The 25,157-nt window shown below is 37.6% G+C and overlaps 1 pseudogene; it reads left to right on the top strand.

Moving 5' to 3' along the window:
- Positions 1-1,231: 1,231 nt before the first annotated feature.
- Positions 1,232-24,658, top strand: LOC107975004 (large ribosomal subunit protein uL15-like; annotated as a pseudogene).
- The last annotated feature ends 499 nt before the right edge of the window (positions 24,659-25,157 follow it).

The following is a 25,157-nucleotide window of genomic DNA, read 5'->3' as shown; positions in this document are numbered from 1 at the left end:
TGCTGAGCAGAGAACACATAGAGTTAAGTGTCTGCTTATTTGAAGGGATACTGTATAAGCTACCTAAGACTTCTTGAAGAACTGCACCCTAAAAATTAAGGTAGAGTGGAAATAGATCAAATCTTCAAACAGACAGACATCAAGCATAGAAACCAATTAAGCCCTGGTTGAATTAAGGTAATCTGTTCTTCTCTGGAGGAATATAATCATCCAGAGCATGTACATTATTTCATATATGATGTCTGATATTAATCAAAACTTACCAGGCCTATGTATCAAGAGAAAAGAACAAGATACAGAACAGACGGTAAAAATAGACTCATAGGGATGCAGATATTGAAGTTAATAAGCAGAGCATTTAAAATAAACTACGATTTACATGTTCAAAATTTAACAATAGGATAAAGAATTTCACCAGACAACTAGAGTTAATAAGAAGAAGTATAAAATGGAAATGGAAATCCTAAAACTGAAAAATACAATAACTAAAAAAAATGCAATAAATAAGTTAAAGAGCAAATTAGACACAGCTGAAGAGAAAATTAGTGACCTATAATTTCAGTATGTAAAAAGTATCCAGGTCTAAGATTAATACATATATTTGTGGTCCCAGAAAAGGACAAGAGAGAAAAGGGGCAAAAGCAATATTTGAAGAGATAATGCCAAGATTTTCAAAAATAATGAAATATATCAAACCACAAACTCAAGAATCATTATGAACTCCAACAATGTCAAAGAAATCAATTTCTAGGCATATCGTAGGAAAACCAAAGACAAGGAGAAAATCTTTAAAGCAGACAGAGGGTAAAAAAAAAGACACCTTACTTTCAAAGCAGCAAGAAAGTGATAATGACAGGTGCTGTCTCAACAGAAATAATGAAAGCTACAAAGTAAAGAAAAGTTTGTCTTCAAAATGATGAAATAAAATACTTGCTAACCTAAAATTCTATTTGAAATAAAAATATACTTATAAATGAAAACAAAGGGTTTTTTTAAGTAATAACAATAATAGTTTCTTGCCAGCAGAATTGCATAAATATAAATACTGAAAGGCATTCTTTAAGAAGAAATATAACTACAGAGAAAGGCACAGACATTGAAGAGTAAAGAGCAATGAAAAAGGTAAATATGGGGTTAAAGCTAAATAAATTTTGTCTTATAAAACAATAATAAAAATGCCTAGTGGACTTAAAAATATATAGAGTCTCTCTATGTTGTCTCAGTTGCTGACATGCCATCCGGAATGAGAAAGACCCAGAAACTTTGGGGCCACATGAGCCATGGCCACTGCCTCATCAGCAAGCACCAGAAGCACTCAGGAGGCAGTAGAATGCTGGTGGCATGCATCACCACAGGATAAACTTTGATAAATATCACCCTGGTTACTTTGGGAAAGTTGGTATGAGGATTACCACTTAGAGAGGAACCAGAGCTCCTGCTCAACTGCCAATCACAATAAATTGTGGACTTTGGTCAGTGAGCAGACACAGGAGAATGCTGCTAAAAACAAGACTGGGGCTCTCCCACCATTGATGTGGTAGATTGCTACAAAGTTCTGGGAAAGGGAAAGCTCCCAAAGCATCCTGTCATTGTGAAGGCCAAATTCTTCAGAAGAAGAGCACAGGAGAGGATTAAAGGGTGTTGGAGTGGGGCTGGTGGTGTGAAGCCACATGGAGGGAGGTTTGTTAAATGCTAACAACTGCTGCAAAAAAATAAAAATAACAAAACAAAATATATAGAATATTAAGATATGACAAAAAGGGCAACCAAAAAAGGGCAAAAGGGAGGTAAATGAAGTTAAAGCATCCCAAGGTACTAACATCCTTCAGGAAGTGGCAGAAATAGTGACTTACGGTGAACTGTAATAAGTCAAGGATGAGTATTTTAATCTCGTGGTGAACTGTAATAAGTCAGAGATGAATATTTTAATCTCTAAGAAAATGATAAAAGAAGGTATATAACAAAGATCATTGAAGGGCTAAATTATATAATAAAATTGATTCATTTTTTATTATAAAGTAGATGAGACAGATATAAAACAAACAGCAAAAGAAGTGTAAACCCAAATATTTCAATGATGACATTAAATGTAAAAGGTATCATATTATAATTAAATGAGAAACACTGAAAGACTGGTGAAAAAAAATCATATGCTCCTTTCAAAAGCCCCCACCACCACCACCTTAAATATAAGGACACACAGAGGTTGCTGGAAAAAAGTATACGATCAGTGAGGTGTTGAAGCCGACTCACACTAGCTCATGAGCATCAATGATCACATTTTTGGAAATATTGTGAGCCAATTAATGTCATGCTACAAGCTTGAAATCAGTCCTGGTAAGAGTGGCTACATCATGGAAGGTGGCAAACGCCACAAATCAGTGCTTCTCATTCCTAGAGAGCTGATTGTTAAAAATGTACAACATGCCTTGGTATATAATGGAAACAAAACCAAAAGAAAGCGGATATAGTCATTTTAATATGAGTCAAAGTAGACATAAGACTACTACTAGATATTAAGAGGGACATTTTGGAATGCTAAAAAGGCAGTACACTGGCCAGGCATGGTGGCTTATGCCTGTAATCCCAGCACTTTAGGAGGCCAAGGTGGGGGGATCCCTTGAGGCCAGGAGTTCAAGACCAGCCTGGCCAACATGGCTAAACCCTGTCTCTACTAAAAATACAAAAATTAGCTGGGCAATCACTTGAACCCGGGAGGTGGAGGCTGCAGTGAGTGGAGATCACGCCACTGAACTCCAGCTTGGGCGACAGAGCGAGACTTCGCCTCAAAAAAACAAAACAAAACAAAATAAAACAAAACAAAACAAAAAAAGGCAATACACCAGGAAGATAAAACAATTCTTGAAATGTCTATGCCCACTAACGTAGCTTCAAATATATAAAGCTGATAGGATTAAAAAGAGGAATAGTTCCCCCATCATGGTAGGAGATCTTAACATATCTTACTATTTTTAATAAAACAAAGGAAAAAATTAGTGAGGGTATACAACTGTGTTGCTCAATATGAAAGTCACTAGGCAAATGGGACTGACTATTAAGCACTTAAAATGTGGCTAATGCAAATGGAGAATAGAATTTTTTATTTCATATATAATTTTAATTAATTTAGTTTAAATTTTTTAAGCTGAAGCACTGTAAATTTTTTTTATTGTTAACCACAATTTTATTCTTTTGGTAAGGCTTCATTTCACTTTCATTATTGAGGACTAAGCTCTAATTCTTTTTTTTTTTTTTTTAATCTTGCTCAGATTCCTATCTAAGGGGTCTGGGGAGTCATGCCCCACAAACCATAAATTCTCATCAGATGAGGTTATTTAATCCCGTATATCATGGCTTACTTTCCAATCTGACTCCGGCATAACAAGGAAGATGCAGAAATGAGTAGAGATGCGAAAATTGGTACTATAACCAATACAATACTTTTTTTTTTTTTTTTTTGAGACGGAGTCTCGCTCTGTGGACCAGGCTGGAGTGCAGTGGTGTGATCTCAGCTCACTGCAACCTCCGCCTCCTACGTTCAAGCAATTCTCTGTCTCGGCCTCCCGAAGAGCTGGGATTACAGGCACCTGCCACCACACCCGGGTACTTTTTGTGTTTTTAGTAGAGACAGGGTTTCACCACCTTGGCCAGGCTGGTGTTGAGCTCCTGACCTCGTGATCCACCTGCCTTGGCATCCCAAAGCTAATAGAACAACTTTTTAAGAAGACTGAACAAAAGGATGCTGCAAATTCTACAATGAATGGCAATTTTACTTTTCTATGACAAAGCAAAGCAAAAAAAGCTGTTTGTTTGTTGTTTAAAAATATTTTTAAGGATTGAAGTGAAGAATATTTATACATCTTTATCTCTATGTAAGAAGTTCACCCTCAGTAGTCAGAAAAATTGGCAACACTGTTCTCCTGAAATCAGGATTGAATGTCCAATTTTAAAAAGTTAAACAATATATAACATGATCCAGCCTTATAACTTAGTCCTTCTATAAAACAGCTTGAGTTTTGCAGAAAATAGAAAACCATTTTTAGATAGAGATATGAGAAAGTAAATTCTAATTTTAGAAAGAAAATTTTGCTAGAAAGTTCTGAGGAAGGTAAAAAAAGATATTTTACTTTCTATAATCTTGTAAATATCTTTGGTTGAGCCACTAAACCATTGATCATAGATTATGAAATTTTTCTAAAAAATCAAAGATTGACTGAAAATTTGAAAAATTGCAAGTACTTTTCTTTAGTTTTACTTGAGTCATACCACATAACAGACCCTGCCCAATTAATATTTGGAGCATACAGTGTCTTGGATGTTCCAATTTACAAAAAAAAAAAATGTGTACATTTGCAACCTAAAAATTTGAACTTTTGGCATGGATATTCTTCAATCTTTTACATCTGTCAAAGAAGAATTTCAACTAGACACGAAAAAAATGGTTTCTATCACAACAGATGGTGCTTTGGTTATTTTAAATCAAAACTCTAGGTTTACTAGAATTGGAAACCACAGACTCAAGTTTTCCTCTTACTTCATTCCAATATGTGATATTTAGTGAAAATATTTGTGCTCATCTTTCTGAAACAGTCTCTATGAAGAGTGTCATGCATACTGTAAAATTCTTCAGTATGTAAATATAAATGTTATGAATCATCAATTTGTGGAACAATTAAAAGAAATAAAAGACAATGAATGTAATTGTCTTGTGTCTTGTGTTCTTTGCCAATTGTTGTTGGTTGAGTTGTGGACAAGTTTTACAAATATTTATTGCAATGTTAAGTCCAATTCTAAAATTTTTGAAACCAAAGGAATGCCTATCAAATATTCAATAATCAAAGGGAAAAAAACAGTAGTTTGATTTGTGCTTACTAACTGGTATCACACTGCATATGAAGGAGCTAAATTTTCAAGTTCCAAGGAAAGAAAAAGCTATTTAACCTACCTAGACAAGTGTGTGAATTTATATTGACAATGAATTTTTTTATACTACTAATCAATAATGATGATTTTTATACACTTTCATAATATGAATCAATATATAGAAGATTTTAGTTGTAATTGAAAATATATAAATTGGTAACAAACACTACAGGAAATTTAGGTAAGGCTTTCTTGATACTGATAAATTTTAAATTGCTTTCACTTTTCATAAACCCCTTTGAAATTGATATTAATTTGTATATGGTAGTTTGTGTAGCTACTATTATGAGTTATTTTTGTACTTTATTTTTATTTTACGAATACCCTTTAGAACAAGAATACCCTGTCTTGTCCTTCAGTTTTGTTTTTAATTATTTAAAGCATAAGTTCTTTGACCAGACTTTATTTCTACTTTGTGAAATTGTAACTCATATATTTTACAGGATTCTATTACAATAAATTCTATTTTATGACACAATGTAAAAAAATTTAGTAAATTTACTTAACTTGTATAGATGACTTTTTTTCTTTTTTGGGACAGAGTCTCACTCTGTCCTCCAGGCTGGAGTGCAGTGGCACAATCTCTGCTCACTGCAACATCTGCCTCCCAGGTTCAACTGATTCTCCTGCCTCAGCCTCCCAAGTAGCTGGGACTACAGGCACCCGCCACCACGTCCGACTAATTTTTTGTATTTTTACTAGAGACGGGGTTTCACTGTGCTAGCCAGAATGGTCTCGATCTCCTAACCTCGTGATCCACCTGCCTCGGCCTCCCAAAGCACTGGGATTACAGGCCTGAGCCACCGCTCCCGGACAACTTTTGAAAATTATATGCTTTCCTTTCAAAGTCAAATCAAGTTTTCTAAAACAGATACATCTATTTTCTCAATGTGGATGTGAATTTTTTTAAACGACATTTTTGCCATTTGATTCGGGTATTAAAAACATTTAAGACTGGTTGGAACAACCTGGGTATGTGAGTCTGTGAATCTACTTTTTCAACAGTAAATTTTATGAGATCTAAACACAGGTCAAAAGTTAGTACCTGCCATTGCACTCCAGCCGGGGCACAAGAGCAAAATTCCATCTCAAAAAAAAAAAATTAGTACCTGCATTGAGATGTGCTGTATATATAAATTATGTATCAGATATTGAAGCCTAAATATGAAAAAAATTCATTAATGATTTTATACTAATCACACTTTGAAATGAAAATGTTTTGGATGTATTGTGTTAAATAAATATATGACAAATTAATTTTACCTATTTTTTACTTTATAATGTGAGCTACTAGAAAATTTTAAAATAAGAATTACATATGTAGTTAGCATTATATTTCTATTGGATTGTACTAATATAGAAGATTTCAACAGCAAGAATGATTGACGTGACTTAACTGACATTTATAATACACGGTACTCTACAACTACATAATATACATATTTTCACGTGCACATGGAACATTTATCAAAATTTATCATATGCTGGTCCCTAAAGCTAGTTTTAATAACTTTCAAAGAACTGAAATTACTCAAAGTGTAATTGCCAATGTCAATATAACACTCAAGCAAACAAAAATATGCCAGCTGGATTTACCTTATACAGTGGTTGAAATGTCAAGTGTGATGAATATAAAGCTACATATAAGAAATAAATAGTGCATAAAATCACAGCACTCAATAATATAGAGACCTACACATGTGTTAACAATATATATTTTAAAAATAAATAGGCCGGGCGCTGTGGCTCACGCCTGTAATCCCAACACTTCGGGAGGCCAAGCGGGTCGGATCACCTGAGGTCGGGATTTGGAGACCAGCCTGACCAACATGGAGAAACCCCATCTCTACTAAAAATACAAAATTAGCCAGGTGTGGTGGTGCATGCCTGTATTCCCAGCTACTCGGGAGGCTGAGGCAGGAGAATTGCTTGAACCCAGGAGGCGGAGGTTGCCGTGAGCTGAGATCGCGCCATTGCAGTCCAGCCTAGACAACAAGAGCAAAACTCCGTCTCTAAATAAATAAATAAATATTATGTGAAAGGACCTTAGGTTATTTTAGATATTATTGTCAATAAAATGGTTAAAGACTATTTTTAAACATGATTTTTATTAGTTTAGAAAAATGAGGTCTTTAGTGGTATTTCTGAATAACAAAAAAATAGACACTATAGCTTGATGAGTAACAATGTAATGTGAACTTTCCAATGAGACCATTTTTAAGACTCAACTTAATTTTTTATTCACAATGGTGGGAATTCTGTATTGCAGTATTTACCCACAAAACCCAGACCTTTCTACCACAGGAATATAATAATGGGATTTACTTTGAAAGAACACCATTATCAAATTAACAATTATGATTCATAAATAGATAAAATATATTTTTTCTTAATTTCCAGGACAATTAGTGGATATTCAAAAGGGATTTCTTTTCTTTTACTTTTTCTTTTTTTAAAATAAAATAAAATAGAAGCTACTTTTAGGAGGAAAAAAAAATGAACCATTCAGGTTATTTGGGTTCAATACATGTAGAAATAAGATAGAAAACAAGCCATTATAGAAACTGGCACTTTGCTTTATATTTGCACGTTCAGTACTTGTTTCGCAAAGACTAAGAATGTGTGAATATTGTCCACCAGTTGGCTGATTTAGAAGAACTGTGCTCTAAAAGTCCCTAGTAGCCTAAACTTTTAATTGGACACTAAAAAAAAAAAATCACTTGCAGTAATCAAAAAGTTCAATATTAGAAGTAAAAAGGATAATAAGCAGGAAGACCTCAAAATGCTATATTTATTTAAGGAGTAAAGACTAAATTGGCTTGCTAGGGAGGGTAAAGCGAATTACCTGTAAACTCTTCCACACAGCACTACACTCCTATTAAACACGTTGGAAGAGAGTCTTTGTAGCAAGAACCACAGAACACTTTTCTTCTCTCCAAAGTGGGTTTGCTCCCCAAAACTACAGGATGGTGAAGAACGTAGATCCCTCAGTTTTCTAAATTTCCCTCTGTCTGACCTTACTGTTTTACCAGTATTTGTTCTAGTCTTAATTTTTTTTATTGTCTTCTTCCTTTAAGCAGTCTCAAATCCTTTGTGGAATAGCACAGTTATTCATGAAGGAAAGCAATTAAAAATAGGCTTAAAAATATTATATTTTTTACCTTCTTCATTGTCAAGATCCCATAATATAACCTGTTAGCTATGTTTCTCAATCGATCATTCTTAATTTCATTTCTTCTTACCTAGGTTGCTGGGATGGCTTATATCTTCATATGTAATGACCAAAATGTCCTGCAAGTTAATGAACATGGTTATTCTCAACCCAATGGCTAGTGCCTCCTCTCAGATTCATTGATTTTTTTTTTTTAATTCACAAAAGTAGGAGGCCTACTTGAAAGCTATGGAGAGCATTGTCCAGCCACTGGCCTCCTGTACTGGGAGAGTGTAAGCACAGTGGCCTGTGGGCCAGCATATCTCTTATTTATCACAGTCACTGAGGTCTGGAGTTAGGCACAGAGGTGAGCGTCAGGCCAGAGCTCAATGAATAACCAGTCATCACAGGTAGACTGATGGAACTGGGAATCATATGCCGAAGAGTTAACAGAGCGTGGAATAATGAGGTTAATATAAATAGTATGAATTAGTTTTAGCAAGCATTGCCCAATTCACAGATCTACAGAATCAAATATAAAACCTAATCATTTCACCTCATTCAAAGCACTAGTGATCTTTATTCATGTATTTTCTCTGGAACATACTTACTTAAAGTCATGGCCGAGTATTAATTTTTGTCTTTGATGCTTTGAGGTGATAAGAGTAGGTTGACTGACCTTATTAAAATCTCTGTGAGGTTTTCTAAAAAGGTGCTCCATCGAGTGCATACAGACATGGACTCACACTTTCGCAGAGATAGCTAATGGCATGATACCCAAAGGATTATAAATGATTCTGCTATAAAGACACATGCACACATAAGTTTATTGTGGCACTATTCACAATAGCAAAGACTTGGAACCAAGCCAAATGTCCATCAATGATACACTGGATTAAGAAAATGTGGCATATATACACCATGGAATACTATGCAGCCATAAAAAAGGATGAGTTCATGTTCTTTGTAGGGACATGGATGAAGCTAGAAACCATCATTCTGAGGAAACTATCGGAAGGACAGAAAACAAAACACCGCATGTTCTCACTCATAGGTGGGAAATGAACAATGAGAACACTTGGATACAGGGTAGGAAACACCACACACCAGGGCCTGTAGTGGGGTGGGGGGAGGAGGGAGGGATAGCATTAAGAGATATACCTAATGTAAATGATGAGTTAACGGGTGCAGCACACCAACATGCCACATGTATACATATGTAACAAACCTGCACGTTGTGCACATGTACCCTAGAACTTAAAGTACAATTAAAAAAAAAAGAAAAGAGATTACAAAACACTGCTGTTCCTGACACATGAAGCCCATTAAAATCTGATTTCAAAAATCTAATACAGATTTCTTCTAGAAGTTTAAATGTAAACAAATCTTAAAAGCTATATGATTTATAAAGATAAATCTGCTGAAATATATACATATTGAGTCTAGCAGCCACTTACGGTGTCACTGAAGCCTTGCAGGAAAGCAGCATGCCTGGACTCCCTCTCACAACATTACTGACATGAATACAGGCTACTTCTATAACAATAATGACATTATAGAATTAGCAGCTGACTTTTTAAAGTCAGAGACTTGTTATACCTTGTAGGTATTGATAGCATTAGTTTTTAAATAGAAAATAATATAACCAAAAACAAATAAACAACAAAAAAGATAATGAACTTGGAAGTCAGACAGACCTGTCACCTTTCAGCCACTTGATTTTGGAGAAGTCTCATGACCTCACTGGGCCTCGGTTTCCTCAGCACCTGGTCAATAAACATATTTCCATCTGCTTTATTTCTTCAACCATAAAAAAAATACTGATGAAACTTTTCAGAACTAGCAAGTCATGAAGATAGGATACAAAGTCAAATTATGTTTTTTCTATTGTAGTCAGCTGAAAAATGGCTTCCCAAGTATGTCCATTTCCTAATTCCCAGATCCTGTAAATATATTACCTTACATGGCAAAAGAGACTTTGTAGATGTCATTAGATTAAGGATATTGAGATGGGAAGAGTATCCTGAATTATCCAGGTAAAACCAATGTAATCGCAAGGCTCTTTAAAAGATAGAGACAGGCAGGTTAGAAAGACAAGAAGATGTGCCGATGAAAGGAGAAATTAAAGAGCAAGAGAGAGATTTGAAGATGCTATACTGCTGACTTTGCAGATGAAGGAAGGGACCACCAGCCAAGGAATGCAAGTAGTTTCCAGATACTGGAAAAAACAAGGAAACAATTCTCCCCTAAAGAATCCAGAAGGAATGCAGCCCTGCTAACATCTTGATTTTAGGACTTCTGACATCCAAAGTGTAAGGTAATACATTTGTGTTGATTGAAGCTGCTAAGTTTGTGGTAATTTTTTACAGCAACAATACATCTTTCAACACTAATTCCACTCAAACAATTCCATAGTGGATGATGTGGCATTCTGCCCAGCTAGTGGTAAGTTCCTTAGAAAAAATTGCAACACTTGTCAATAGACTGAAAACGTGTTCATCATTTGACCCAGTCATACCACTTCTAGGACTCAATTACAAATAAACAATGATAAACTTGCACAGTGCTCATCCTGGTACTATTTATAATAACAAAAAATGAAAATAGCATAACTATCCACTGATAAGGGTGTGGCTGCATAAATTATGTAGCATGTAAATTATGTATGAAACATTATCAACTTATACATGCAGTACATCCTCAACTGCATTTTTTAATGCCTGGATAAGAATAAAATGACAATTAATAGAAAATATAACAAAATGTATGAAGAGGTTATCCTCTAGAAGGTGAGTAATTTTTATTTTTCTAACCAATATCTTTGTGTATTTCCCAAATTTTCTATAAAGATATATATGATTCTACATATGATTCAATTATTAAAAAGAAGTGTTACACTATGTTGGTAAATCATGCCACAATTCAATATGAAAATGGATTATTAATAAGAAAGAGACTCCTGACATAATAGAAAACCATCAGTCTAAAAAAAAAAGAGAAAAATAATCTGCACATTTAAAAATTTCAACATATTTTTTAAGTATGGCAATATCTAATTAAGCAAAATTATGTTTCACATATGTAACTTTTCTGGATAATTGAAGCCACTTATTCTCTTTACATTCTCACCATTTCAGTGATCTTAATAATACGAAGGTGGAAAATTTTGAATCATGTGTTATATATTTCTTCTTTTTTTTTTTTTTTCTTTTTTTGAGACAGAGTCTCGCTCTGTTGCCCAGGCTGGAGTGCAGTGGCGCTATCTCAGCTCACTCCAACCTCCATCTCCCGGGTTCACGCCATTCTCCTGCCTCAGCCTCCTGAGTAGCTGGGATTACAGGCGCCGCTACCATGTCCGGCCAAGTTTTTGTATTTTTAGTAGAGACGGGGTTTCGCCATGTTGGGTAGACTGATCTCGAACTCCTGACCACAGGTGATCCACCCGCCTCAGCCTCCCAAAGTGCTGGGATTACAGGCGTGAGCCACCGCGCCCGGCCTCATGTGTTATATATTTCTACCCATCATTAGATCAGGAGTCAACATATATGATTTGTAGGATCGTTCGATACCAGGTGCACCACTTAAGATGTGTGTATTTCCAATTCCTTACCTATAAACTGAAAATAAAAATTCATACTCTGGCTACCACACAAAGTGTTTGGGGGGGTCAAATGAGATAATATGTATTTAAAAACCTTCAAAACTAGAAAGTACTATACAAAAATAAGAAATATAAATTATTTTTGTATTCTAGGAAATTCAGAGCTATTATTGTAAACATCAGTATTTGTTGGATGCTGCATTAAATGATGCCACATGAGTTGTCTAAATATTCAGTGCTAATTGTTCTTCATTTCATAGGCCAATGTCCCATGTTTTTGTGAATTAATTCTTCTTTTTAGAGTCTATGCTATGATTATTTCTTAAAAGGCATAAGAATGAATGGGGAGGAGAATCTGAAGATACAGGACTAAAATGTATATGTATATGTGTGTGTCTATGCATGTTTATATATATACAGGCAAACACACTTATATGCACCCTCTTTTTTGTTTATCCATGTTTTAATTGTATTTAAAAAACAGCAGTTCTGTCTCCTTTTAAAAAATTTACTACTCTATTTTTCATATAGTTAAGACTTTGGCCATAAATCTACCCTATATCCTCATGTCAGGAAAAATGCTCTAACTTCAAGTCCTGTGACACTTCTTCTTTTTCTGCCATGCAGATTCAATCCTCTAGCCCTTCTGTTTCTTCTATACACATGGAAGATACAGGCCTCAATTCTGAGAAGAGAAGCTATGAGAAAAATGAAACAACCACTGACTCCTCAGGGTTATTTTATTTGCACTTTCTGAGTCATTTTGATTCACACAGGTAAGAGTCAGGGTTTAAATTAGACAATTTCTGGCTGGGAAAGTTATACTGTTCCTAAAATGGAACGTGGAGAAAGGAGGTGTGACAATAGTGTAAAATGATTCATCGTCAGCCACAATTAGACTTTCTCCATTGCCTGCCAAGTGCTCAACAGTCCTGGGCTCAGAGCTGCACAGTCTCTGTTAAAGGCCGCCTTGGCTTCTGGTAATCTTCCTCAGTTACTGAAAATTATTGATCCTGTTTCCACACATCTCAATGTTAATCGGTTTCTCCTGAAGTGTCCCCATGGACACCAGAGACCAGCTTGACCTGTTAAATAAGCAGAGTTGATTCCTATTAATATTTTCTCTCTTTTAAGTTGAAGAGTTAGACACCACCAACTGAGGCAACTTTTAATTTGTTCTTAAAATAGGACAATCATTTCTGGATGACCCACCCACATGAGTCCCTATCACTAATAGTGATTCAGCAGTATAACTGGTACCAAGAGAGAAGGCAGGACAGGGCGAGACCTAGATGGAAAGAAAAAGATCGCATAAGAGTTAAAATCATATGGTCATATGGGCTTTAGAATCAATGAATTCAAATCCTTGATCTATCACTTCTCAGCTATTTCCAATTGTCAATAAAATGAAATATAAAATATAGATACTCAGTTCTCAATATAGTCCTCTCAAGAATGCAAAGAAAACTTCCATCATGGGATGCTGGCATTTCTGGTTGCAGCATATATGTAATCTGCATTTAAAAAGTAATAAATTTAAAAATCCAATGTGCCTACGAGAAAACAATACAAAGAAACAAATCAATCTCTGTGTTTGCAGTTTTGTTTTTGGCTTTTGATTTGCTAATGCTTTATGAAAATCAAATTCTAGATCAACAGAAGATAGATTTTAACAGCTTCCACCATAGCCTGTGTTCCTTGGGACAGCATTGGCTTTATATCTAATACTTTCCACTGTTTTTTAACTGAGTCTGCTTGAAGGACACACACTGTGTTTCACTGCCTTATTGCATGTCCTGTGGCACCCTGAACAGTGTTAGGCACATAGTAGATATGCAATGAATATCAATTTACTGAAAGAACTCACGATTCTGTTGTCCTCAGTGCCTCTGAATGCTTCCTATGACAGTAATGCAAATGTTTGTCTTTTTCTGCAGATGCCATCAGTTAGGTTTGCCCTTTCTAAGGGAACTCAACTGTTTCCTGGAGTGTTGCTATTTGAATTTCATACTTTTCTGTCGTAGAAACAAGATGATGCCCTCAACCCCCATCATTCTGAAGAAAGACAAGTGCAACCAACCTGCTTCTCCAGAGATCTCCCAAGACATCAATAATGGGGTCAAGGAAAACAGACACCCTTGGGGTAAGCCCCACTGCCCCGCAGAGGAAGAGAGAACTAGTATACTTGATCTAAGAACACACCTCCCGTTGACCTACAACCCTACCTACCCCCAGCATCAGTGTAAAGAGGGGGCTCTAGAAACTCACCCTCTCTGGCCCCCTCTAGTCAGAGCCTCACCCCACCCTCTCCTTTGGATCCACATTATTCACTTTATTCCTGTTTATGAAAACCACCTCAAAAGCCCCAAACTGTAAGGCCACCCCTCATCTCCCACATTGTGAGGGTCTGCTCATCCCCATTCTGTCCATCTCTTCCACCTTTCCCCCAATTCTGAGATCCTTCCATTGTGCTATTTGGATTCCTAGCAAATCACAGAGGACAAATCCCCCTTATTGTCATCTCTTCTCTGAATGTTCTCTCACTTTCTTGTTCTTCAAACAGAAATCAGGTCCTCGGGAGTCTTTCCACCCCACTGACACCCGTGATTCATTGATTCTTAAATCTCGTTGCTGTCCACTGCTCCTCCTCTTCTTGGTGGTTTCACTCCCCTCCTTATGCAGCTGAAACTTCATAGTTAATCCTTTGCATGTACCTTTTTGCCCTTAACCCTCTCTCATTTGCTCCCACTTCCTTGGCAAACCACAAACTTGGCTAAATCCAACATTACATTCCCTGCAGCCCACTCTAGCAGTGGCTGATTTTCCCCCAGACCTGGAAGGGACTAAGTGTCCTCCTTGCCTGCCCACAACCTCCATTGCTGCTTTTGGGCTGTTCTCTTTCCTTCAATTCTGAATTTCACTGTAACTGTCATCTGCTGCCCCCAAGTTCTGCCTCTGCCTCCTTGTTTTCCATAGGAACTAATGGTTCACCGTCACTTCGTACTATTTTGGTGCTAATCCTTAGTCATTTCAATATACATGTAACTGAGACTTTTAACGCCTGGACTACCCCCATGGTCATACTCTAAGACCTCATCATTACCATCCTTTACAGAGCTGTGCACCCTTCACAGCCTCAAGTGTGCACATCCCACTCTCTGCCAGCTGCCTCCTAACTGCAGCTCACTCCAATGCCTTATGCCAACTGTCTTTCCACCACACTGACAACCAATATTCATCAATTCTTAACTACCTTTACTGTTCACTGTTCCTTGGTTCCTTGATGGTTTCGCTCCCCTCTTTACGCAGCTGAAACTCCATAGTCAACCTTTGCATGCACCCTTTATGCCCTTATCCTCTCTCATTTGCTCCCACTTCTTTGGCAAACCACAAACTTGGTTAAACCCAAATCAGCACCTTCTCTGCCTACAATCTCTTTAAATTTGTGACCACTAAATCAAGTGGCCTCTTTATGCTGCCCAGCAGTCATAAGATACCCTGCTTTCCAAAATGACTATTCCACACATTCTCTTCTCCTCTGAAATTCCACACTTCCTCCCCCATTCTTATTCTCAGCCAATGATCTTTCTTCTATTTCTCTGAGAAAATAGAAGCAAATGGAAGAGAACTTCCACAGACTCCCACCATCACTGCTGCTCACCACCAGCATCTATGTTCAATGACTCTGACTTTCTACCTGTTACCAGAGCTGATCCTCTGCAAAGCCAGCCCTGACCCTTGGGTACTAGATCATAGCTAAGGGAAGTTTTACATTGCAACTCATTAATTTTTCCTAGCTGCAAGGAACTTCTAAAAGAATTTGAAAAGGACATTTCATAACAGTTTGTCAGTACAGGAGATTTTACTAGTATTAATATACACAACAGATCACAGTGAAGGAAAGACTTGACTTGGGTGGCCATGACAGCTGACTGTGGGCAGCCATGAAGTAATGGAAAGAACACCAGTTAGGTGTTTCAATGCTAGTGAGTTTAAAGTGACCTTGGGAAATATTCCAGAGTTATAACAAACTGAGTTTGAATCATAATTCTGCTACCAACTGGCTTTACTATTTGGACAAATTATAAAGGCCTTTAGTTTCCTGTACATAACAGTACTGCCTCATGTGTTGTATTGAGGACTAAGTGCACAGAATCATATAAAATGTTCTTTTTTTTTTTTTTTTTTTTGAGATGGAGTCTTGCTCTATCGCCCAGGCTGGAGTGCAGTGGCGCTATCTCGGCTCACTGCAAGCTCCGCCTCCCAGGTTCACACCATTCTCCTGCCTCAGCCTCCCTAGTAGCTGGGACTACAGGAGACTGCCACCACACCCGGCTAATTTTTTTTTTTTTTTTTTTTTTTTTTTGTATTTTTAGTAGAGACGGGGTTTCACTGTGTTAGCCAGGATGGTCTGGATCCCCCTGACCTCGTGATCCACCCACCTTGGCCTCCCAAAGTGCTGGGATTACAGGTGTGAGCCACCACACCCAGCCTAAAATGTTATTGAAATATATAGTTTTCATGTTTAGTTTCTTCTTGATGTGTTCATTTTACATGGTTAAAAAGTAAAAACATTTTAATATCATTTCCATGCCATGGAAAGAAGAAAAGTGACCAAACCTTGCCCCAGCCCCCAAGATGTCCATGTCTTACTCCCCAGAATCTGTGACTACGTTACCTTACCTGGAAAAGAGAGTCTGTAGATGTGATTAAGGATTTTGACATGCAGAAGTCATCTTTTATTATCTGGGTGGGCCCAGTGTCATTATAAGAATCCTTAAAAGTAGAGGCTGGCACGATGACTCATTCCTGTAATCCCAGCACTTTGGGAGGCCGAGGCAGGTGGATCACAAGGTCAGGGGTTCAAGACCAGCCTGGCCAATATGGTGAAACCTCGTCTCTACTAAAAATATAAAAATTAGCCAGGCATGGCAGTGTGTGCCTGTAGTCCCAGCTACCAGAGAGGCTAAGGCAGGAGAATTGCTTGAATCCGGGAGGTGGAGGTTGCAGTGAGCAGAGATCATGCCACTGAACCCCAGCCTGGGCGACAGAGCAAGACTCTGTCTGGAAAAAAAAAAAAAAAGTAGAAAAGGTACTCAGAAGAGTGAGGTAGAGGAAGATTACAGAAAAGGAGGTCAAAATGACTCAGTGTGAGAAAGACTCAGTGCATCCTTGCTGGCTTTGAAGATGGCAGAGCAGTGCCAAGACATGTGGGCTGCCTCTGGAAGCCGGACAAGGCAAGCAAGTGTATGCTGCCCTAGAAGCTCCAGAAAAGAACACAGCCCTGCTGACATAGCCCTGCTGACACTTGGATTATAGCCCAGGGAGACCCATTTTAAACTTTTGACCTCCAGAACTGTAATATAATAAATATGTGTTGCTCTAAGCTACTAAATTTGTGACAATTTTTTATAGCGCTATAGGAAACTAATAAGCATGTGTGTTCAGTACAACCTATGCCTCACCCCCACTTTGCCCTGCTGCTAATGGTAACCACATTTACCACTTTCTGCTTTATTCTCCCTGTGGATATATTTTTAATAAACAAGTACATGTGTGTTTACTCTAGCTTTTTTCTTTCTTTTGCAAATATTCTATGCTATATACAACAACTCTGCTCCTTGTTTTTTTTTTTTTTTTTACTTAACAATGCACATTCTTGTTCTTTCTTTGCCCCACAAAGTAGCCCCACCCATGACACAAGTTTTTGCAATCAAAATGTCTCCAGACCCTGCTAAACATCCCTCCCATTGAAAGCCACGTTCGTAGATGGAATAAATACCTCAATCTGGGGAAACATCTTTACAGGCTGCAGGTACAGAAGAATTTCTTTAAACACAACTTCAAAAACACAAACATAAGGCAAAATGTGGATCAATTTTATGACATCACTTAGGCAGTTGTATCGAGAATTAAACTGTAAGAGGGTAAGAGCTGAATCCAAAGGACCAACCAGGCAGTTCTTAAACTAATTTGGGGAATCCAAGGCCACACAGCAGGGAAATGGTGGAACCAGAATTCAAACCTGTAGTGTCTTATTTCATGCACACACTCTACCTCTGCTTAATATCCTTCTAGAACGTCAACATAAGGAATATTGCAGGCTGGTAAAAGGCCTAAAAGAATTAAGTTGGCTCAAGTATTATCAAGTTTCCTTAAAAATAGGTTATGTGATGAAGTTCAGGTTTTATATTCAGAGGCTTCATAAAGTTATACACTTTCTGAAAAAAATACGATGGGAAGATCTGGGATAATGTGAACACATCTTTATACCAGGAGGAAGTGACTCATGGCTGATGGGAGAATTGAACGTTTTCAATGAATAGCAGAAAATCAGGTTAGAAGACGGAAGGGTAAAGCTATGCTTTAGTAGTTGTGTCATATAAAAATTGCAAAAGAGAGGCAGCTCTTGGGACCATCTGAAGAAGGCTCACAGATGTTGACCCTGTTCAAATGCCACAGCCTTCAACCTGCCTGTTCAGTGGGCAGGGACGTTCGTGGCGCCTCAGCCAGAGGCCTATATGGTCATTAGAAGAGGGGATTCACCATCCTTCATTCTGTCCTGTGCGTGCTCCACTACCCTGCATTTTATTTTATTATGGTAATAAACACACATTATAAAATTTATTATCTTAACCATGTTTAAGTGTATAGTTCAGTAGTGTTAAGCATATTTACATTATTTTGAAAGAGATCTCCACAACTTTTTCATCTTTTAGTGCTGGAACTATATATATCCATTCAACAATTCCCTTTTCCCCCCTTCTCTGGAAACCACCATTCTATGAATCTAACTACTTTCTAGACCTCATATAAGTAATATTATGTAGTATTTGTGTTTTGTGATTGGCTCAATTTACTTGGGATAATTTTCACAAGTTTCATCTATGTTGCAGCATGTGACAGGTTTTCCTTGCTTTTAGGATTGAATAATATTCCATATTTGTATATGCATACATATATATATATATAAAATATTCCATACGTGTGTGTTGCTTTCTACCTCTTACCAGTTGTAAACAGAATTGGTATGAGACCCCACTTTCAATTTTTTCAGATATATACCCAGAAGTTGGATGGCTGGATTGTATAGTAGTTCTATGTCCTATTTTTAATTTACTGAAGAATTCCCATACTGTTTTCCACAGCAATTATACCATTTTACAATCCCACCAGCAATGCACAAGGGTTCCAACTTCTCTGTATTCTCACCAACACTTGTTATTTTATGTTTTGTTTTATAGTGGTGTAAAATCAAGGAAAAATGACTGAGGCAAGTCTAGATCAATTTCGAGGTTTATTTTGCCAAGATTGAGGATGCACAAGGGAAAAAGAGACACTAGCCACAGTTGGATCTGCAGCCCGTACATTTGCCAAAGAAAGTTTGGAGACTTCAGTATTTAAAGGGGAAAGAGCAGGCAGTAGAGGAAAGAGGAAAGAAAAAGGAGGACAGTAGATAAAAGTGGTAATCGGTTGCATTCTTTTGAGGCTTTGATCACTGTTCACTGAATTCACATTTTACATGTGAAAAGAGGGGCTGGAGAAACAGTCAACTACACATTTGTGTGGACTTCTCCTCAGTGAATCTGCATTTCTACATAAGATAAAGTAAACATAGAGTAGAAGAAGCAGTCAAATATGCATTTGTCTCAGGCAAGCAGAAGGATGACTTCCAATCTTATCCTTGTCCCTTACCTATGAATATAAGCTGTTGATTTACATTGTCAGGGTGAAATTCAACAGAATTTCTGTTTTAGAGTAAAAATCTTGGAGCCCACAAGGAATTTCATTGTAAGCAAATTGTGAGGGAGGTCCCCTGGGGAAGTAAGTGGCATTGCATCTTTGCAGCTGTCTATTTGGAAACAAAACAAGAGGCAGTTTTGCACCATTCAGTTCCCAAACTTAATTCTTCCCTTTGGCATGGAGAGTTCGGGGGTCTTGAGATTTTATTTTCCTTCCACAGCAGCCGTTGTAATGGGTGCGAGGTATCTTGCACTTTTGAATGGCCATGGGTGCACAAGCAGGTCTAGATTCTGTATAGGAGAGGATTAGGGGTGCTTTCTGGTTAAAATAATGCTACATTTGCATCATACTTTATATAGCAGCTGAGAACATGTAATTGTCCTTAACTAATATGGAGAGAATGGAGATTTCGTAGACCTTGTGAGGTAAGGTTTGGGTGGAGTGAAAGTTCTCACAAGCCACCTATCACTGGCAAATGATGATTCCTAAGCAGGTCTTGTTGGCTTCGTGTTTTCTGTCATGTGTCCTTGCCATAAAATACTTTATTCCTGAATGTTTACAAGTTGAGCTTCTTTCTTCGTTGTATTATCTGGTGACCCAAATAAATCCTTCCACCTTTTATTTTTAATCATTTAACCAAAAACAATAAGTTTAGTGTCATGCTTGGAGCATTTTACTTCTGCTTTGGACAGATGTCATTTCAGCTATCACTCACTCTAAGATTTCAACCACCAGGTGGTGCCTAAGTGTTTATTAAAATCAGTTGTGTCTGCCCTGTTAGCCAAGTTTTAAGTTAATTTGCCTAATAAGTTATTTATGACTATATAGTCACAGCTACTGTATTAGTTTTTTCTCCTTGCTGTGACAAATCACCAAAACTTATTGGCTTAAAATATCACAATGTGTTATCTTACAGTTTTGCAGGTTAGAAATCAAAAGTGGGCCTCACTGGACTAAAACCAAGGTGTCAGCTGGGCTGCATTCCTTCTGGATGCTCCAGGGAAGAATGCTTTTCCTTTCCTTTTCCAGTTTCTAATGGATACATGCATTCCTGGGCTCACAGCCCCTTCCTCCAAACTCAAAGCCAGCAGCAAAGCAGCTTTATATCTCTCTTGCCTCCCTCTTGCACTTATAAGAACACTTGTAATTATATTGGGGCTACCTGGATAACCCAAGATAATCTTACCCACGTTAAAGTCAGCTAATTAGCGAATTCAATTTCATCTGCAACCTTCATTCCCCTTTGCCATGTAACCTAACATAATCTCAGGTTTCAGGGCATGTCTATCTTCAGGGGCCATTACTTTGTCTACTACTGCTACCATAAGTTCTGGAACTTTTAACTTGTCTTGATTTTTTAATACTCTGCCCTGACATGCTAAAGTCAAACAGCATCAACATTTTTTTCTGGAGTATTCAAAGGATGGATGAATGGATGGATGGATAGATGATTTGATATTCAGACAAATGTGAGGTATTAATGTGTTTCACACATACAAATCCTATTTAACTTCATGACCTTCTCCTGCACCCCACTTGAGCTTACAGATATGAAGTGGACATTAATTCCAGCTACCATCATTACCAGGCTCAAACATCCAATTCCTAGCTTTTTAATTTTGAAAATATTAGTCTGTGAACAAGACAAAAAGTTTTAAAATAATACTTGAAGATTTTTTTTTCCAGATTCAAAATGGGTTTTGGCATTCACAAAATAGGTTAGGATTCTCCTGGCTGTGGGGAGAGAAGACATGGAGAAGCAGGAAAATCATTTGCTACTGGCGAAGGTGTCTAAGACAGGTCCTGAGCTCTGGGGTTAGATCCCAGGTTGGCAGAGAGTGTAGAGAGAAAGCAGATGATAAGTTTGGGGGACCAAGAAAGGAGGAAACTTGTCCACACCCCTACCTGGGATTTTGGAATATAGCAGACAGACTCACAAACATTCAACACACTATAGTGGCAGGGGGTGTAGAGGGAAAAAGGCTATGGGAGCTGTTAGGGGCAGAGAGGGATAAGCAACCTGACTGTGTTTCCCCTGACTTCAGAGAGACATGAGATACCACCTGTATCCTCTCCGCACACCTGAGAAAAGGACATGGAAGTTAGGAGAAAGAGAAGAGGAGAAAGAAGTAAAACAAGCCATTTGTCTAGATATATTCATAGAAGTCTTAGCAGATGCTGGGAAAGAGTGATGACTATCCCCAAAGACCAGATGGTACAGAGCCAGGGCAGATGCCCTCACAGAAACAGCAGCCCAAGATTTGAGACCTCCTTTATGCTGACACACAAAACTATGGAAGCCCCTAGAACTTAAATGGAATCTCAGGAAGAAAAGAGAGGGAGGGAGTAAGGAGGACAAATCCTGAACTGATTGAAATTCGCCTAGAGAAAATGAGTTTATTTTGAATGGGCTCAATTTATACATATAGATATAATTTTGCTAAAGGTGAAGCAAGGTTTAAAATTAAGTTGAGATTTTTAAAAATTCTATTTCTTATACACATGAGTACATGGCTTGAGACTATATGTCTACTAAATACAGATAATGTCTACTAAATAGACAGATAAATAGAACTATTAAGCCATACACCTCAATTTTTTGCTCAAAACTATGCAATCATATTAATGTACTAGGTGAAAAATGATATACTTGAGAAAGCTTTGTGCTTGTTAGAAAACCTAAATTTTGATTCTCAGTCACTAGCCTCAATTTTCTATCTATAACCTTTACCCTCTTCCTCATAGAAATAAGTGTTAATGTTTATGTGCATTTTTCCATATTTAATGGGCAATAAATACCAGTCACAAAGTCAAGAAGTTATTTGGGTGAGTATATGTCTAATACCATAAATCTAAAAATCTGAAGTATAAAATGTATATTGTGTAAGAATCTTAATCTTAGGCCTCTCCACAATTGCTCCACTAATAAAATACAATAAAAACTTAAAGGGTGAATATCAGGATTATCATTTGGGGTGGGGTATCAGCATTTGGTAACCAGCCAAAGACAAGCTCAAGTAAAGTATTTACTAAGATTAGTAATAGTATGGCTCTCTGAATTGGGAGCTGGGTGCTACTTTGAGCCTCTCCCACATAGGAATAACTGCTGGCCTCTTCAGCATAGGAATAAAGCAAGGGTTTCATTTATCCAAAGTTAATCATGACTTAATTTCTAGTTCCTACAGTGACACCATAAGCCTCACAGTAGTGTAGGGACACTAGAGAGGTTCTCAAGGCATTATGGCGGTGCTGACTGCAAAATAGGAAAATAAGGCTTGGAAAAGCTTTTTAACAAACTCAGTCTCTCTCTCTCTCTCTCTCTCTCTCTCTCTCTCTCATTTTTAAGGTGTTGTTTGTGCATAAAGAAATAAACACAAGGCAATACTAACAAGACATGACTTCTGTGAGCTACAGAGAAAAGAATGAAACCCTTACTCATAAATTAATCATAGAGGGAAGCTCTCCAAAAACTACACAGATATAACTCTTAGCAACTCTGTTGTCACCCACTCCTAACTCTGGCTGACAGCAGATTGTAGAGTAGTTAAGGGTCATTGTTGAACAAGTCTCAGTTTTAATCTAGTAAAGAAAACAGAAACTTGAGAAATTAGTCAGAGAAAAGTATGTCCTATGACATCCTAATTATTCATTATTTATTCAGATAATTAAATGACGTAAGAATAGTAGGACAAGAAAAATAAAGATGTGAGTATTCAAAAATAGAGGGCTGTCTTTATTCATTTAACACTAGATTGTATACATAGAAAAATCTACAGATAAGAGATTAGAAAATATAAGTAAATTTAGCAAGGCTGCTAGATGTAGGAGCAATACACAAAGAAGGAAATTTTTTTCTACATAACAGAAAAACAATTAAAAACGAATACTTATAAAATAACAAAAATATCAAAAAACACCAAATACCTAAAAGTGAAAAATATACAAGACCCAGAGAAAACTACAAAACATGTGGAGAAATTAAAGAAAACCCATTGACCAAAAGACTTAGATGGAAGGGTAAACTATGCTGATGAATTAAAGACAAAAATCTGCAAAGATATTAACTTCCTACAAATTCAATTTAATTCCAATCAAAATTCAGCAGATTGTTTTTGTGTATATTGACAAACTGTATTTAGACTCATCATTGCATAAGGTTAGGCTTAGGACAGCAAAGTTTTAAACCTAACTCTGCCTCTTTCTATGTGACCCAGACCAACCGACTTCACCTATCTGAGTCTCACTTTCCACTTCTATTAAAGTGGAGATAATAATGTCTCCCTCACAGGACTCCTGTGCAGATAAAATTGGCAAGTTAAATAATGTTTTTCAGTTATCTACTCCTCATATTTCCTATTTGTCTCTCTCCTTCTGTAGACTATAAGCTCTTTGAAGACAGGGACTGGGTTTTGTTCACAATTAAAAGTCCAGCGAAGATGCTCAATAAATTTTGCATCAATAAATGTATTTTGAAATATACAATAAGAAATAGATGGCATTTCAAGCAAATATTGTGCAAGAAGGAGCTCCTGTAGGAGATAAGAAGGGTTTCCTAGTAAGTGGGCAAGTATGTGATTAAGGTATCTGGGAGCAGACTCCTACTCAAGTCAGGGAGGGATCTGGGAATCAGTCCCTGGGGAAAAGGAAAGACTGGAGCAAAGTGAAGGCCCAGATTTATACGGACTTAAAATCAGAAAGGAGGATCAATACATGGCACAGAGTCGCTATTAGGGCTGGTACAATATGGAAAGTTGGCTCCAGGAGAATGGTGGAAGCCCTGTTACAACTGGGGCACATGATCAAAAAATAAGCAAGGAGTTTCATTAGATATTGAATCACTCAGCTCATAATGAAAAAGACTTCTCATACTTCGTTCTGAAGGTCAAAATCAGTCCTAAAGCCTAAGGTGAGGTTGATCCTGAAGTTTAAGTGAAGTGAACTTCACTGGGGAAAAACATTTCTTCAGAGATTGGGGTCTAAGCAGAATCATTACATATTGGAGACCCTTATATACACATTGATTAAAACATAAAAAAAAATGAAATAATTGTTTTCTTTAACCCTATTGGGGGGACTTTTTATGTGCAGGTCTTCTCCACTTAGCTCCCTTTGGTGACAGGGCTGGACAGCAGCAGCAGCGGATGGAAGAAAGAAGCAGCTCTTCCTTGAAATCTTCTGAGACCTCAACAGAGGAAGCTTATGGGAATGGACAGGAAGCTGGACTGAGCTCACTTGCCTAGAGGACTGGTCCTATGTGGAGTGAGCAGCTACCCAACTCCCAGAGCCCAGACGGGCTGAGTAGCCAGGGCTTGACTGGGCCATGAGCACTGCCTAAGGGGTCTAGGATACTTCACAGGGTACAGTAGCCAGACCAGGAGTAGGTGGTGACAAGTGATCTCAGGGGGCTGACCAATGGAGCAAGGTCCAGCCAGAGCATGGGACAGCATCCAAGAATGAAGCTGCCCAGAGGAGGTGTGAGAGCTCTGGTCTTACAAGGTACAACTCAGATCAGGACACTAACCACAGCATGATAGCTGTTTAGTAAACCAGACCCTGCCAATACAGGAGATAAAGGAAACAACAACAGGCTGAAGACACCCAGAACCCCTGGCTCATCTTCATCTCACCTAAACCAGGTTGATGGTAGCAAATCCCAGGTCCTAATCACTGCTGTGCATGAAACTCTGAGCATGCTTTCCAAATTATTGGCATTGGCTCAAAAATGGGCAAAGCTGAGCT

This window comes from Pan troglodytes, chromosome 5 (assembly GCF_028858775.2).
Source record: "Pan troglodytes isolate AG18354 chromosome 5, NHGRI_mPanTro3-v2.0_pri, whole genome shotgun sequence".
In the NCBI taxonomy this organism is placed as follows: Eukaryota; Metazoa; Chordata; class Mammalia; order Primates; family Hominidae; genus Pan; species Pan troglodytes.
This window is presented reverse-complemented; position numbering and strand designations above follow the sequence as displayed.